The sequence below is a fragment of the Palaemon carinicauda genome, chromosome 9, assembly GCF_036898095.1.
Source record: "Palaemon carinicauda isolate YSFRI2023 chromosome 9, ASM3689809v2, whole genome shotgun sequence".
Classification (NCBI taxonomy): domain Eukaryota; kingdom Metazoa; phylum Arthropoda; class Malacostraca; order Decapoda; family Palaemonidae; genus Palaemon; species Palaemon carinicauda.
The window spans coordinates 40,330,683-40,345,682 of NC_090733.1; the positions used below are offsets into that span (position 1 = coordinate 40,330,683).

Sequence of the window (15,000 nt, forward strand, 5' to 3'; positions counted from 1 at the left end):
GTTCTATCGAGTTCCCCTTTGCGAAGGACGAGCTCAAAATGTCGGTGCGCTGACTCCTGTGTTCTGCCGTTTCCTAACCTCTGGGAATTTAAGATCGAATAGCATTTGACTTGGTTTTATAATCCCATGTCGTTACCTACGTTTGCGCTTGGTTTTTCCGTTACTGACATCGACCTTAGTTTTGTTTATATGATGCTGTGTTTTTGCAATTGCTTTTCTTGAGAGGCCAAGTCCCTTCGGGGTTCTGGCCCTCCAGAGCCGTCAGCATTCCCCTTTATTAAGAGTAAGTTTTTGGGCTGATAGCAGTCCTGGTATTTACGGCTTTGTTGTCTCCGATGGTATTCCTAATCTTAAGCATACAATAGCAATGCGTTGCTATTTACGGCGGTGTCACCTATAGCGTCACAGCCTCTTTATATGGCATTACATTTCAGTGGAAATTATTGTCGTTTGACTTTGCCGCCATGTTTACCGACATTGTCGTTACTGGCGGCAGGTCTAACCCGTTATAGGGGAATGGTTTTATGCCTCTGCTTTGGGAGAGCCCTTGGAGACGAGAATGCTGTTACCTAAGTGTGCCGTTACTTACGGCAATATTTCTACCTTTATAGCATACATTTTACCCTTTCTTTGAGACTGCCTTTTACAAGGTGAGTGCCCTATTATATGTTGAGGAGTACAATTCCAGATTAACATAAAGACGTTACTTCGACTACTTGCGAGGTTTATCTATGTAGGTCAGCCATGAAGGTCTCTTTTACAAGAGATCTTCTGTGGCTAGACTTAGAAATGACCATTACCTCTTGTTATTTGTTTCTTTTCTAACAATTTATCCAGTTCCCTTTAAGGGTGTGGATTGGATTTATAAATGTATCCTTACAAGTTGGATCCTTTATAGGCATCTTTCTTGTAGGATTATGGGTTACACTTTTAGAGTTTTATTTCTACGGCCAGTTGCTCAAATATTGATGTGTATATATTATATTCTATTTGGTTGGCGACTTTGTTGCCTTCTGACTAGCTTTTTCTCTGCAGAGATAGAGAAGCTAGTGTTCTTAACCAAACATATATATATTTTTGTTAAGGGTGACATATATCTTTTAACGGCTAATTTTTCCAATCTAATGCCATTAACACGGGTCTGCATATTTTGTTCTTTACCTCTTACTTTCTCTCCAATTGCAATTACACACAATTTGAGTTTTACTACTCCCTTTTGTTGTCATCATAGAATGTTATTAATCCATTCTCTTCAGCTTGGTGATTCAAAGAGGCCATTGTACTAATATTTTATCTTTTTCTCCTTACAGGTGGGGTCTTTGAAGAAGATGCACTGCAGGGTGCAGATTTGTACCAAGACCATGAGGTATCCCTGTGGTCATGATACCTGCAGGACCCTTGCTAAATGCCGGAGGAGGAAGGGTCCAGTCTCCTTCTGGGACCCTCTGGACTGCAGCGTGTGCAAAGATTTGCATCACTCGAGATGGATATTTAAGGATATCTCTGATGACGACCGGATGTTCCTCCAGAGATCTTTTCGTACCTGGGTTAGGGGATTTAAGAAGAATGCTGACCCGCAGGCTCCTTACCTTCCATCTATGAAGTGGAAGAATATCCTTTTCCCTAAGGCGGAGTGGACACGGTATTGGGCTATTCCCAGCCTGGGCCAATACCAACCGTCCAGTTGCACATGGATAAGGCTTTAAGTGCCATGAGCCTCAATCTGGACAATACGTCTACGGTTTTCTCCCTATCTCTGGGTAGAGAATCTGCTCTTTTGTCAACCGTAGAATCAGATGACGAGCCTCTCCCTCAGATGGATGATTCTTATCTGCCTGAGTTGGATGATGATAGTGTGGCGTCTGTGAGAGACTTAGTTATTTCCGCTGTTTCTCCTGCCACCACCACAACGGCTTCCATGTCTACAATTACAACTACGTCTTCCATGTCCGGTACAACTCCAGTTTCTGTTCCTCCTCCTCCCCCTCTTGAGCCGGTAAAACCAAAACCACCTAGATTTCCAAGTACTTTGGCTGACATGTCCCTTTTAGCTAACATGAAGGCTTTCGTGGAAGGGACTCAACAATATCAAAGAATGATCTTCAAAGCATTGCATGAGGAGATTTAGGCTTTGAAATCTCAGGAGGACCCGGGTAAGGCTAAGTTCTTGCCTTCTCAGCTACCTTTTTGTACTCAACAGAATCCCTGGAGGTATGCGGGTCACGCGGTACTCTCAGAGGGTATCCTCCACATTGGAGAAGGGTTAGGCTCCAGGGCAATATCCGATCTGGAATTTTATCCAGATAGTTAGGCCTATCCTTTTTGCTATGTAAGGTTGGCCGAATGTGTCCCATTGAGACACAGCACTATCCCAAAAGAAACGATCCTTCTAGAACAGACTAGAGCCCAGCACCTGGCAGTGAAGGAAATGAAGACAGCAGGGTGTCTTAACACGCAACTAGGTGCTTTTGGTAAAAGGTTACCCACATTTGTAGCTCCACATACAATGGTTCTTCCCTTTGCTTCGAAGGGTTTTGTAGCAGTAGAAAAGGCCATCCGAGAAGGTGAATCTCTTCCGGTGTTGGAGGAATGTAGAACTGTGTTGCTCGTTCTTCCACATGATGCTGACCATTGGATAGATGTTCAGTTTACCTTTTCGGAAGGTAAATTGGACAAGGATGTAGCCAGTCGACAATTTAGCAAAAATTTGCCTAGGATTCCTGAACACCTGCTTGAAGCTGAATTGGAGGCTAGGGAGAGACTATCAGCCTCGAAGTCTCTGCAATATTTAATTGATATGATGATTGGGAATTTTACTAATGCACCAGTTTTTTCCCTCTTGGCTAAGACCCATTTAGCTACCTTTATGAAGGATCTCTATGATTTATTAAAGGGCTTGAAAAGTCTGTAGGTAACATGTACTTGCTTTAGGTACTATACGTAATGAGCCGAAACATCTCATTGACGCTTGTATATGGGATAAGGATCTGTTTCCCCAAGAGTTAGTGAAGGGTGTTTTGGATAAAACTGCAGCTGAGAGTAACAGCCTTTTCAAGAGGTGAGGAATATCTTTAAAGAGAAATTTCACTCCTGAGGTCAGATCTCAACCAAAAAGGATCTGCAAACCAACCTATTTCAGGAGGTCTTTTGCTCCTTCTTCTACCAGTGCTCCTCAGAATATCTTTGCCGTTCCTCATCCGGTGGCTTCACAGTCTCTGGCTTTCAATTCTGTGTATGAGCAGGGGTTGCCGTCCTTTCGATCCCCTAAGAGAGAAAGAGGCAGTAGAGGCCAATCAGACAGAGGCTGCAGCTCAAGAAGTTATGGTCATCGAGGCACCAGAGGAAGTAGGGGTGCACATCCTCAGCTCAAACAATGCAGATACTCCGGTAGGGGGAAGGCTGAAATTGTTCAAGGACCGGTGGGCGTTCAGTCCATGGGCACAGAGCGTCATTTCCAACGGACTGGGTTGGAAATGGAAGAGACAGACTCCAAAGATCAGGAGATTTTTCCAGAAGTCAACACCTCATCTGGAACAATATGTGCAAGACCTGTTAAAGAAGAAAGTTATCTGTTTTGCATGCCAAACAAAGATTCGATCATAACTCAAACTATTCTCAACTTGTCCCGTCTAAACCTGTTCGTTCAGTGCGACAAGTTCCGGATGCTGACTATTTCGCAGATATGGAACTTACTACCCCGGGAGGCTTACACCGTCTCTATAGATCCTACCGACGCTTATTGGCATCTTCCGATAGTTCGACGTTTCTCCCCCTACCTTGGTTTCAGACTGGAGCGAAAGGCTTATGTATTCAGAGCTATGCCATTCAGGCTCAACATAGCTCCGAGAATTTTCACGAAAGTTATCGACGCAGTCGTTCAACAGCTCCGGGAAAAAGGCATTCAAATAGCGGCATACGCATACCTGGACAACTGGCTATTGTCGGTTCCCTCGGCATGAGAGTGCACAGAAGCAAGCTCTCAAGTTGTCAAGTTTCTGCAGTCCCTAGGATTTCACATCAACTTCAAGAAGTCGAGACTGGACCCAGCTCAGGTTTTCCAGTGGCTGGGGATTCATTGGAACCTACAATCTCATTCCCTGTCCATACCTCCTTCCAAGGGGAAAGAAATAGCAAAGTCAGTCCGGTCCCTGATCAAGTCGGGAAAGACCACCAGGCGATGTCAGGAAAGGGTTCTGGGCTCTTTACAATACGCCTCAGTAACGAACCCTGTCATCAAAGTACGGCTCAGGGATGCAAGCAGAGTTTGGAAGTGGAGAGCCTCCACAGCTCTCTGGGACCATCAGAAGAAAACCCCAGTGTTACTTCGAAGGCAACTTCGTCCGTGGTCTATTGCCACAAGTCTTTCACAAGTAATACAGTTGTGCTTTCCTCCTCCGGTAGTGATTCTTCATACAGAAGCCTCATTTGACGGTTGGGGGTGTCATACGCCACTCAAGAAAGTGCAAGTTGGTTGGTCTCAGAAATTCCAGCAATTCCACATGAATATTCTGGAGGCTATGGCAGTCTTCTTATCCCTCAAAAAGTTACACTTGAAGAAGAATATTCACATCAGTTTTGTCCTCGACAGCAAAGTAATAGTCCATTGCATCAACAGGCAAGGGACAAGGTCTCCCCAAATAAATCATATAATGTTCACCATCTTTACATTGACTCAGAGGAAAGGGTGGCCTCTGTCAGCATCCCACCTTCACGGAATACGGAATGTGATGGCGGACTCCCTATCTCGAATACACCCTCCAGAGACGGAATGGTCTCTAGATGGAAAATCATTCTCTTTCATGCAGGGTCAAGTCTCTGGTCTTTGAGTGGATCTGTTTGCAACGAGTCTCAACAAGAAACTTCCTTGCTATGTAACACCGAATATGGATCTGGCAGCAGTGAGCATGGATGGGATGAACCTGGATTAGAATCAGTGGGAGAGGATTTACCTGTTTCCACCCTTCAATCATCTCATGAAGGTTTTGGACAACCTTTGATCGTTCAGGGGGACAGCAGATTGATTGCTCATCTATGGCCGAAGAGCAACTGGTACCCCATAGTGACGGAAATGAACCCCATGTTGGTGTCCTTGGCCAACCGGAGTCTGTCCCAAGAAGTACAGAAGAAGACTGTCTTCGCTTCATCATGGAAAACGAACAACCTCCATCTTATGATTTTTTCTCATTATCCCTAGAAAAAAGGCTCAAAATTCAACATGACAAGTTAGCGTTTGCCAAAAATTATAAAACTTCCACTACTTTGAATCAGTATGAAACCTTGTGGAAGAAATGAGTTAAGTACGTTAAGGACACGAATCCAGATTCTATCACTATGGATTTTTGTTTGGGGTTTCTGATTGACTTACACGCGCAAGGTCTAGCGTCCTCCACGATATCATCACACAAGTCAGCCCTGGCTAGACCCATTTTATATTCTTTTGATATTTATTTTCACTCGGACCTCTTCAAAAAGATTCTGAGAGCTTGTGCAAGGTTATGACCGTCGGCTCCGCTGAAGCTGATCTCCTGACCATTGGATAAAGTGTTACAATTCGCTTCGGAAATTGACAATCAAACTGCTTCTATACGAGATTTCACACAAAAAGTGATCTTTCTAATTGCCATGGCTTCTGGTGCTCGTGTTAGTGAGATTCTAGCTCGCTCTAGAGACGAGGGTCATATTGAATTTACAGATAATGGTGAAGTTAATTAATATTCTGATCCTACCTTCTTGGCTAAATATGAGCTTCCCTGTAAAAGATGGGGATCAGGGAAAATAGTTCCCCTCGTAAGTGATCTCACCCTGTGTCCAGTGCAGTGTTTAAAGGCTTATCTATTCAGAACAGATAATTTTAAAGGTGGTCAGTTATTTAAGGGTGAAACAGTGGGATCAGATTTGTCTTTGAAACAAGTGAGAGCAAAGATGGCATATTTTATAAGAAGAGCGAACCCGGCTAGTAACCATTGGGTCATGACCCAGGAGAGTGGCTTCCTCACTTAACTTCTTTCAGTATATGTCCTTTGAGGGTTTACAGGCTTATACTGGTTGGAAGTCCACCAGGGTGTCCTTCAAGCATTATATGATACAATTGGAAGAAATATGTCATTTTGTGGTGGCAGCGGGTAGTGTTATCAAATCCGCTGCAACGACGTAGCTCTCAAGTGGGTCCCTGTGCATTCTTCCAGCTTATTTCTTTTAATGAGTAAACTGTCAGTTTTTGTTTCATGATCATGAATAAAAAATTTTGTTTTGGGTTTTCAGGATTGAATTTCGTTTCTCTGAATAACATATGTACTATAGTGAACAAAAGTTCGTTCCCTTAGACCTCCAGAGAGTGAACATGAATCGCCTGACTATGAATCTCCGAAGCTTTTGAACAAATAAGTCATGGAAAACCTAATATATGGAGCACCGCAAGGACATAGGGCGCACAGAGGAATAGGGAGTATATATTTTTCTAAAGCTTTTAGTAAAGTCTCAATAATCTGATATCGTTAGAAAGTGATAGATGATTTTTTTTGTTACTGGGTTTGCGCATAAAATGAGCACTTAACGAAATATGCTATATAAATATGAGAATAAAATTATGCTTACGATATCTACATTCTTGAATTGGCATTCTCGTGTATTATCGTATTTTATCAACAAACATGACCAACTAAGGGTCATTACAAAACGTTTTAGCTTAAATGTGTACGGAAGTGTTTTATAATTTGCAAGTCACCTATCGTAAAAACAAAAAAATTTGTAGAAATAAGTCGGCAATTTGATTTATTATTTCAGTTGCGTTATTAATGTAGTAAGCACAAACTGCAGTTTCATATGCAAATATTCATAGATCTGTCATATTGCGTAAATGGGCCAACATTCTGAGCGAAGGTGGGCGATATGGGGTATAACACCCAATGCCCGTTTTCGGACACTTGAAAATACGGATTTTTTTTTTTTTTTTTTTGGTAATTTGACATATATTAAGTCAATATGAAATATGAAGATACTTTCACCATAATTGATATTTAGTAGCAAGAGAGAAAGGCTGAAAGAGAAAAAATTTTTAATGAAGTTACAAATATTCAAAATAATGAGAGAGAGAGAGAGAGAGAGAGAGAGAGAGAGAGAGAGAGAGAGAGAGAGAGAGAGAGAGAGAGAGAGAGTAGCTTTTAGTTTCTGTACTACATTAACAACATCGTAAAACAAGCCTCATGTTACCACTTTCATATTATCACCCTGTCAATAGCAAAGCAGATATACTTATTAGTTTAAAAAATAGCTTGACATTTTTTTACGATGCTTTGTTGCCGGAAATTTTTGGCCAAGTAGTTTTCCAGTGCTCTTGTATGAAGAGCTAATGGAAATGCGTTAACGACCTTTTTTATTGATATTTTATATGCTATTGTAGGAATTCAATTTCTCTATCATGGAAAGGCAGTGTCAGGGGTTTTTCGCCATTCCCAGACTCTTTTTTGTCATATAGGGAGGGTTACTAAACACTACTGGAAACTTTTGCGAGTTAGGCTGGCTAGTATATAATCCATCTTAGGATGCACATTTCAACTCTATCAGTGTTTATTCTTACTTCATGGGTCCTATTTTAGATAGCAGATATTGTGTCTAAAGTGTTGTACTCCTGGTCGTCAACTTTATTACTTATTATGTTTCCTCCTTTTCTTGGAATTAGCATATTCTTTGAAGTCCCTCTTTCTATTTCACAAAAATAACTTTTAATAATATTTAAAATGTCTTTTCTTTACAAAATCTAAAGATAAATTTGACTAAAAGTTATTCTTAAAACCTCTATTGTTTGCATACAGTGTGTTAGGCAATTCCTTAGCAATTCACCAAGTTGATTTTTTTTTTGGTCATTAATTGGATTTTGACATTATCACTTTCATTGAAGAACGTAAAATTTTTGCTCTGAGCTTTGTATCATGCACGATCTTCGAGAACATTGTGTATTAATCAGTAGTGAAGTAAAAATGGAGTTTAATAAGAACCATATTTTTTGCTAATATTTTATTAGTATCTACACACAATACTTCAGTATGATGTCCAACCTCCATCTGCATCGATGACATCACGCAGACGATTGGGTATGGAATCTACAAGATTCATGCAAAGTAGTTGACGTCGACGGACACTCTCCCACATGTCATTGGCTTTAGTTTCCCAACGTCCCATTCCCGAACCATCATAGCCCAAAGGTGTTCAATTGGGTTCAAGTCGCATCCTTTCGATGGCCACTCCAAAACTTCAATTTCAGGATGATCCTGTAGCCAGTTATTCACCACGCGGCTCTTATGGATGGGAATTTGATCGTGCACCAACTTACCTAAACCAGGAGCAAGAACTACCATTATCCGAACTGTTGGAAGTAACACTTGCTCCTCGATTTCGACGTATTTTTCTCCTGTGAAGCGGCCGTCGATCTTGACAAGTTCGCCAGGTCCATATCCCCACATCTATCCAAGAATGATACTGCCACACTACCACTCATCGCTTAGTGATGGATGTGATTCTCCTGATAGCGTGTGTTAGGTCGCCTAGCTCGGGCTGCCACTGACTGAAACACCTTCTCATCAGTAAAGATTATATTACTCGAGTAATTTTCGTCATGCGGAAGGCGTTTCAAAGCAAACCCAAGGCGACATTCCTAGTGTGCAGGAGTAAGCATTCCCTTGTATGATGGGATATGACAGCGAATCCCTGCTTCATTGAGTCTTCGTCTCAAGGTCATGGGATGGCAGTTTAACCTCAAATTTCTAGTATGCTGAACCGACGTCCTCATAGGATGCATTTTACAGGCTGCTACAATCTGGGTATCTATCCTTGTCAAGGTTGCACGTGGCCTTCCACTTCGAGGCCTGGTTTTCACGGAGCGCTCCTCCTCCCACTGGGGGTTCCACTTCCTGATCATTTTGGTGCTTCTCCCAATTCGATGAGTAATGTTTGCCACTATCAATCCACTTTCCCATAATCCGATAATTCTTCCTCGTTCAGCAATCACCTCTGTGGAATTTGTGCGTCCCTCAGGCATTGCTGTTATAGTAGAGTGATAAATCTATATACACAAATGTATTAGAGATATCAACTTCATTATCTCAAATACTGGAATAAAAGCAATATTTATGGAAGGATTTTTAGCCTACAACTTTTCAGAGTCCCGCGTGGCTCTGGTCAATAGCAGCAGAAGGTAGAGTGTGCAACAAGACTGGCTGCAGTGTGTGTGAAGTCACCTGCTACGAAAGGTTCACTTTTCACCACCCTGGGTAGCTTCATAAACTTTGGTGCAGATGGTCATGTTGATTTAAAAAAGTGCCAAATCTATAATATTGTTTGTAGATTAAAAGTGTTCATGACCATGGCATTATAAATTACATTAACAATACTCACAATTGGACTAGCAAAAAAATATTAATTTCTTAGCTCGTTTTCATTGTCTTAACCTTAAACCACCTATGAAACTGCCAAACAACAATCACTGAAAAGATCGTTTGATTTTTATGTGATTTAGATTACCACTTTCCCGGTAACATACAATCTTTCATATTTTGTTCCTGTTTTTATTGTTGTGCTCTTAAAATAATCCTCTGACTTTTTTCTATCTTGTTACATAATATGGAAATATTACATTCGTGGAAATATCTAAATTTTGTATTATATTTTGGAAAAAAAAATAATAAGTATGGTGATAATTTTAGTTTCTAAAATTTCATTCGGTTGCCATACCCCATATCGGCCACCTTCACTCGGAATGTTGGCCCAATTATGCAATATGACAGATCTATGTATATTTGCATATGAAAATATAGTTTGTGGTTACTACATTACTACATTGATAATGCAAGTGAAATAAAAAACAAATTGTAGACTTGCTTCTACAAATGTTTATTCTGTTTTTACGATAGGCGACTTGCAGTATAAAACACTCCCATACACAATGAAGCTAAAATATTTTGTAATGATCCTTGGTTGGTCGTGTCTGATGATAAAATACTATAATATATGAGAATACCATTTCCAGAATGTAGATATTGTAAGCATTATTCTATTCTCATATTTATTTAGCACATTTTACACACAAACCCAGTAACGTCAAAAACAACAAAATCATCTATCACTTTTTAACGATATCAAATTATGGAGACATTACTCAATGCTTTAGAAAAATAAATACTTCCTATTCCTCTTTGCGCCCAACGTCCTTGCGGTGCACCATCTATTGGGTTTTCCATGACTTATCTGTTCAAAAGCTTCGGTGATTCATAGTCAGGCGATTCGTGTTCACTCTCTGGAGGTCTAAGGGAACGAACTTTTGTTCATGATAGCACCTGCTATTTTTCTATAGTATACCTACTTTAAAACCGATTAAACTATAGTTCTAATTATGTGTTTAGGTATAAGACTATATATTATCTTTTACCTTATTTTGTTTATTTTTATCATAATCCCCCTTCTGGGGTTTTATGACAGGTTAAATAATTTTTTTCCCTCATGATAACTTATATACAAATATATTGAGGATGTACGATCTTTATGCTTATCATATTATTTGTAATAATTCTTTGCTCTGTTTTTTTTTGTAATAAAAGACTGTATATTGATGCCTGCCTTTTATTTCTAGCCCCAATTTCCTTTTAGTGGCAATAAAATTAGTGTACCATTGTTATTTTCCATCCTCACTGAACACAATACAATTTCCTTGTGGATGGGTATTTTGTTCCATACATTTTACTCACTGAGCTTATTACAGTTTTAGTGGATTGACATCTCACCACTAATGTAAGAGATCTTCACCATGGGGGAAAGTGATAGCCAGACCCTTCTCTCTCTCCTTAGAAGACCATCATACTTTTCAAAAACAGTTTTATTACGGTTCAAAATAAAAGTAGAAATTGATACCTATGCTTTGTCGGAGCAAGACAGTTAGCATTTTTTTGGTATGAGGACTTTTATTCAAAGCCTCCTACCGAGTAATATGTCATTCTCTGGTAAACTTCCATCAGGACAACATAGATCGAGCCCAAAAAAGGGATTTTGACGTAGGAAAAATCTATTTTTCGGTGAGATGGCCATGTCGTCCTGATGGCCGGCCTATTACTACTTTTTCTCCCACCCCAATTTCTTGTAGGAGGCTTCTATTTAACAGTAGTTTTGCTGCGATGTGGAATGAAGCGCCAGGGTCGTATTGGAGCAACAAAAGGTGGTAGGATATGTAACGGCTCCTCACTTATCCTTCCCCTCAGATGATTAGGCTGGGTAAAGTCTATTTGGGGTGTAGATATCTATAGTTATCTTAGGATACGTCCCTGATTATACTCGATATCCAGGGATAGTCGTTTCGGGGGTTAGAACCCTGTGATACATGGCGGTAATTCTCTTGTAATATTACTCGCAGAAATATCATACAGTAGGAAGCCGCTGAAGGGAACTTCCATCAGGACGACATGGCCATGTCACCCATAAATAGATTTTTCCTATGACAAAATCCCTTATATATATATATATATATTTATATATATATATATGTATATATATATATATATATATATATATATATATATATATATATATATATATATATATATATATGTGTGTGTGTGTGTGTGTATAAATATCTCTCTCTCTCTCTCTCTCTCTCTCTCTCTCTCTCTCTCTCTCTCTCTCTCTCTCTCTCTCTGTATATATATATATATATATATATATATATATATATATATATATATATATATATATATATATATATATATATATATATATATACATATGTCCCATGTCGATGGATAATGAGACATTGGAACATGGGTCTTTTCACTTTATTACAAACAGGTTTGTGAATACATTTTACACAGCCCAATACTCTCAGATGAGTACCTACTTGTTCTTATGATCACTCTAGAGGTACTGCTCACCCTTTGACAAGTAAACGCAATGTTGCTCTGTCAATATGCCGAGTGGTTTGATTTTATAGAAATATGCATTATGATGAAATTATGCTGTCACTAATAGGTTTACAACACGTCCCTTTATCTTACTTAAGACACGTGACCTATAACAGAGTTCAGTGACCACGCACCACCATTTATGAAAGGCATAGTACTCTTAAAAAGGTTATTAATATCCTTGCATAAAACATTTACTTCTACATATTTTGCATACAACGATTGGGACATTACTCGCCCCCCCCCCCCCCATACGCTACTCACTCCAGGAGGAGGTGCGTACTCGCCCTCTCTAGTCTCTGATATAAGGAGGACACTCCAACCCGGAATAGGGCATGGCCTGTACTAGACAGAAATACAGCACAAAATATATACATAGAAATCACCCAGAAATATAAACATCTTCCAAAAAAAAAAAAAAAAAAATTAAAACTGAAATATTGCATGTAAAAATGTACACAATATATTGTGAAATTATCTCTCTCATTTCCCTCTTATGACCTCTGCAACTAAAATACAGAATACCCAAAGTGAAAAAATAAGCATATCAATATCATTATTATACAACCTCATCAATAACCTCCCTCTGGTTGCGGGCAATACCGGCCTTATGGGCAGTACAATGGTAGGAATAGATATTCCTTCATCCCTCGATTTTACTTTTCCGGTTTTACAGCACAATTTTGCAACACAAATCACCACCACCATTTCGTCATTTTTAAAAGAACTACTACACTTGCACTAGTAACTATCAATTGGTAGCCACTAACAGTTTTTTTCAAGAAAATAATTCATCTTCCCTCCCTTCTCTTATAACTCTAAGTATAAGGTACTCACATGTACACATTCTCTACCACTGCCTTTCCTCTAGGCTAAACTTTAATCACGTAGCCACTTGCCCTTCGGGAACCGCCCTGGTTCTTGCAACCAGAAGTCATATAAATACATTAATAAAACAGCATCCGCCTGACAGATTACACCTGACCTATTTAAGGTTCATTTTAGGTTCATTCAGCAGTATGTCATACATATTACTACACTCAGCAAAATTATCACAAAACTTTACTTATTCATTAAACACCAACATAAAAACACATTATTATCATATGTTTATTTAGAACCCGTCAGAAGAAGAAACGAGGTCTGTTCAAACAACAACAGCAAAAAAAAAAAAAAAAAAAAAATCCTACTCATCAACTCAAGGATGCAGGGATGAGGAGGTACAATCTGATTAACACTTTTGAAAATTACCTCTTCCAACACCACATGTATGTACGCCTGATGATGTTCAGGCACTGCATCATTGATAATGCTTTGTATTACTTTTGTGTTAGACTTAAAAATTTTTACTGGGTAAGGCCCCAAATATGCTGGCTCTAGTTCTTTCCTAGGTTGTAATCGTTTCAAATACACACAATCGCCCGCAAATACTTTTACCAGTGCAGTTTTGAACCAACAATCATATTTTGAGCTGTATTTTTCATTAGCTCTTTTGAAAAACCTTTCAGTGGTGCTCATTACTCTCCCCTAAAGATTTAGTAAATAGACACGGTATTACTCAATTGAATAATTTGGCAACCGTTGCGAATTAATGAGGACTGTATATGGTAACACAGGATCCTGTCCATACACTAAAAAAAAAGGCTTGTCCCTGAGCGAGGCATTATATGCAATGTTCAAAGCTAGCTCAGCTGTAGGAAGCATGGTGTGCCAATGAAGGGTAGCATCAGCCACTAAGTAACGTAAAATTCGCACCACTTCCCTATTATGCGATTCAACTAGGCCATTAGCTGAAGACCTATATGTGGTCGCTGGAAACTTTTCTATTTCATCAAGTCTGTGACTGATTTCACCACCTTATTTATAAACTCGAGACTACTATCACTTATCAAGATTTTCTGGCAACCAAACCTAGTAATGAAAGAGCACAGCGCCTGGCCTAATGAATTTTCTGATTTATTCAACATTACGTAAGTAAGAGTGTAACGAGTAAATGCATCCACAAATACACATATATACTGTGTTATACCAGTATTAAATGGTCCTACCACTTTCCTATGCACCCTATAAAATGTAACAGGAATCACAGGCCACTTTCCAGCTTCCGGTACAGTGTTTTTATGCTCTTTGAAACAGAGGCATGACAACATTTTATATAATTATCTATAGATTTTCTCATTCCTAACCAAAAGAATGATTCTCATGCTCTCCTTAATGCTCTGTCAATCCGTAAATGCTGTGCATATGGACTTGCATGTACAATGTGGATGGCTCGGTTAATTAAAGAGGTGGGAAGAACTACCCGTGCATATAATTCCCCTCCCTTCTTCCATAAGCACGATATAAGATATCATTCTCTATAAAACAAATTATAACGAGGCACATTCAGAAAAGTATGAATAACTCTCTGATTCCCTTTTAATCACTGCTCACACTCTTTCCATCCATTCCTCTTTTTTCTGTCCCTCTTGGACTTCCTTTATGTCTCAACCTTCCAAGTCAATCACACCTGCATCAACAGGGCACTCATTCATCTTTTGCATCCGATCTGTTACTCATACTACTGCACCTCTAGAGAGAGCATCAGCTACCTTGTTAGCTTTGCCTTGTATGTAGTCAAACTTCTTTATGTTAAACTCTAGAAATCTTTCAATCCATCTTGCTGGTCTAGATGTCGAGTCACCTTTGTTAAATAAATAATGTAATGATGCAACTCAATTGTCTGACCTTGTAAAAAGAACCGGTGCCTCTCTAGAACCCAATGTATAGCCAATGCCTCTTGATCGAATATACTATAATTTTTGTCTACCCCTTTTAATGACCCGGAAGCAAAAGAAATGGCTAGCTCTCTACCTTAATCATCTCGTTGAGAAATTATGCCACCAATAACCATGCTACTTGCATCTGCTGTCACTTTTAATGGGAGATCAATTCTATACGAGTAAGTCATTGCTAGTTAAGGCAACTTTCAAATGGTTAATGGCCCTTTCTTTTTCCACTCCCCAATTTATTACTTTTTTGTTTCTTTAAAGCATCTAAAGATCTTGTTATCTCTTCAAAA

The 15,000-nt window shown here is 39.4% G+C and overlaps 1 long non-coding RNA gene across 1 annotated transcript in view; it reads left to right on the plus strand.

Moving 5' to 3' along the window:
- LOC137646970 (uncharacterized) overlaps positions 1 to 15,000 on the plus strand; it is a 295,885-nt gene that overhangs the window by 184,065 nt on the left and 96,820 nt on the right. The gene's annotated exons all lie outside the window — the stretch shown is intronic.